This window comes from Arvicola amphibius, chromosome 2 (assembly GCF_903992535.2).
Source record: "Arvicola amphibius chromosome 2, mArvAmp1.2, whole genome shotgun sequence".
Taxonomy (NCBI): Eukaryota; Metazoa; Chordata; class Mammalia; order Rodentia; family Cricetidae; genus Arvicola; species Arvicola amphibius.
Genome location: NC_052048.2, coordinates 78,734,778 through 78,738,184, shown reverse-complemented (window position 1 = coordinate 78,738,184; position 3,407 = coordinate 78,734,778).

Genomic DNA, 3,407 nt, shown 5'->3' with positions numbered 1-3,407 from the left:
TAAGAGGAAAGTTCATAGCAAGTTTCCAAATAAAGAAAACAAAGAAAGTTCACATTGGAGACTTAACAGCACACCTGAAAGCTATAGAACAAAAAGAAGCAGATGCACCCAGGAGGAGTAGGAAACAAGAAATAATCAAATTGAGGGCAGAAATCAACAAAATAAAAAAAGACAATACAAAGAATCAATGAAACAAAGAGCTGGTTCATTAAGAATAGCAACAAGATTGACAAAACCTTCCTCAAACTAATCAAAAGGCTGAGAGGGAACATCTGAGTTAACAAAATCAGAAATGAAATGGGGGACATAACAACAGCAACTTAGGAAATTCAGAGAATCATTAGGTCTTACTACAAAAACCTATACTCCACAAAATTAGAAAATGTAAAAGAAATGGACATTTATTTAGATGGATATCATATACCAAAATTAAATCAAGACCAGGTGAGCAATTTAAATAGACCTATAAGTCAAGGAAATAGAAGCTGTTATCAAAAACCTCACATCCAATTAAAGCCCAGGACCAGATAGTTTTAGTGAAGAATTCTGCCAGAACTTCCAAGAAGAACTAATACCTAAATTCCTCTAAGTTTTCCATACAATAGAAACAGAAGGGACATTGCTAAACACTTTTTATTAGGCTACATTTACCCTCATAACAAAACCACACAAAGACTCAACCAAGAAAGAGAATTACAAACCAGTCTCACTCATGAACATGGATGCAAAAATTCTCAATAAAATACTGGCAAACCAAATCCAAGAACATAAAAAAAAATCATCCATCATGATCAAGTAGGCTTTATCTCAGAGAGGCAGGGCTGGTTCAACATAAAAATTTATCAATGTAATCCATCATATAATTAAACTTAAAGAAAACAAAACCATCATTTAATCAGATGCAGAAAATCCATTTGACAAAATCTAATACCCTTTCACAATAAAGGTCTTGGAGAGATGAGAGATACAAGAATCATATATAAATATAATAAAAGGAATATACAGCAAGGCGACAGCTAACATCAAATTAAATGGAGAGAAACTCAAAGCAATTCTACTAAAATCAGGAACAAGACAAGGCTGTCCACTCTGTCCATATCTCTTCAATATAGCTTTTGAAGTTTTAGCAATAGCAATAAAATAACCTAAGGAGATCAAGGGAATCAAATAAAAAAGGAAGAAGTAAAGTTTCATTATTTCCAGATGATTTGATAGTAGACATAAGTGACCCCACAAATTCTACCAGAGAACTCATACAGCTGATAAATACTTTCAGTGATGTGGCAGAATACAAGATCAACTCAAAAATATCCTTAGCCCTCCTATATACAAAGAATAAAGAAGCTGAGAGGAAAATCAGAGAAACATTACCTTTCACATATATAACATAATACATCTTGGAGTAACACTACCCAAGGAAGTGAAAGACCTATTTGACAAGAACTTTAGGTCTTTGAAGAAAAAAACTGAAGAATATACCAAAAAAATGGAAAGATCTTCCATGCTCTTTGATAGGAAGGATCAACATAGTAAAATTGGCAATCCTACCAAAAGCAATCTATAGATTCAGTGCAGTCCCCACCAAAATCCCAACACAACATATAACAGACTTTAAAAAAAATAATTAACTTCATATGGAAAAACAAAACAAAAAAAACCCAGGGTAGCCAAAATAATCCTGTATAATAAAAGAACTGCCAGAGGCATTACCATCCTTGATATCAAGCTCAATTACAGAGTCACAGTAATGAAAACACTTTGGAATTGGAATAAAAACAGAGACATTGAACAACGGAATCAAATTAAAGACCCAGATATTAACCCACACACCTATAAACACCTGACTTTTGACAAAGAAGCTAAAATTATACAATGGAAGAAAGAAAGCATTGTCAACAAATGGTGCTGGCATAACTGGCTATCAACATGTAGGAGAATGAAAATAGATCCATATCTATCAATATGCATGGAACTCAAGTCCGAATGGGTTAAAGACCTCATTATAAATCCAACCACACTGAACCTAGTAGAAAAGAAAGAGGGAAATAGTTTTCAATGTAAGTCAAAGGAGAACACTTTCTAAATATAACTGCAGTAGCATAGATAATAAGAGCAACAATAAATAAATGTACATCCTGAAAATGAGAATTTTCTGTAAAGCAAAGGACAAAGTTAATAAGACAAAAAGGCAGTGTGCTGAATGAGAGAAGATCTTCACCAACCCTACATCACAGAAAGACAGATCTACAAAATATATAAAATATGCAAAAAATTAGACAGTAAAATTCTAAATAATCTAATTTAAAAATGGGGTTCTGAACTACACAAAGAAACTTCAAAATAAGAATTTCAAATGGCAAAAAGATACTTTAGGAAATGTTCAACTTTCTTAGCTCTCAGGGAAATGCAAATCAAAACAACTCTGAGATACCATCTTAAACCTGCCAGAATGGCTAAGATCCAAAACACTAATGATAGCTTATGCTGGAGAGGAGGTGGAGTAAGGGGGACACTCATCCATTGCTGGTGCAAATGCAAACTTGTACAACCACTTTGGCAATCAGGATGGTGGGTTCACCAAAAATTGGGAATCAACCTACCTCAGGATCCAGCAATACCACTCTTGAAAATATACCCAAAAGATGCACAATCATACTATAAAAGCATTTGTTCAACTATTTTCACAGCTGCATTTCTTGTTATAACCAGAACCTGGAAACAATCTAGATGCTCCTCAACTGAAGAATGGATAAAGAATGTATGGCACATCTACACATTAGAGTACTACTCAGTAGAAAAAAAAGACACCTTGTATTTTGCATACAAATAGATGGAATTAAAAAACACTATACTATGGTGATATGCAAGATATTCATGAGTATGGCAATAGGATCTGGACATTTCTGGCACCCTCTCCTCAGCTGCCCAAGGACCTAGCTGGGGGCGCGTTCCTGAACACCTGGGAACCCCTCTAGAGTCAAGTCTCTGCCAACCCTAGAATGGCTCCCTTAACTAAGATATATAATTCCTTGTTCCCATATCCACCCTTCCTATATCCCAACCATCCTACTCCCCCAAGCTCTTCCCATCCTCCACTTCACACTTTTCTCTCCCCATCCCCCCACCCCCCCATCACCATAGAACCTCCACCTGGCATTGGATGGAGAAAATGACAGAGCCCCACATAGGCGCACCGGATTGAGCTCCCAAGGTCCTGATGAAGAGCAAAAGGAGGGAGATCATGAGCAAGGAAGTCAGTACTGTGAGGAGTGTGTTTACCCATTGAGACGGTGGGACAGATCTAACGGGAGACCACCAAGTCCAGTTGGAATGGGACTGATGGAACAGGGGACCAAACCGGACTCTATGAATGTGGCTGACGGTGAAGGAGGACTGAGAAACCAAGG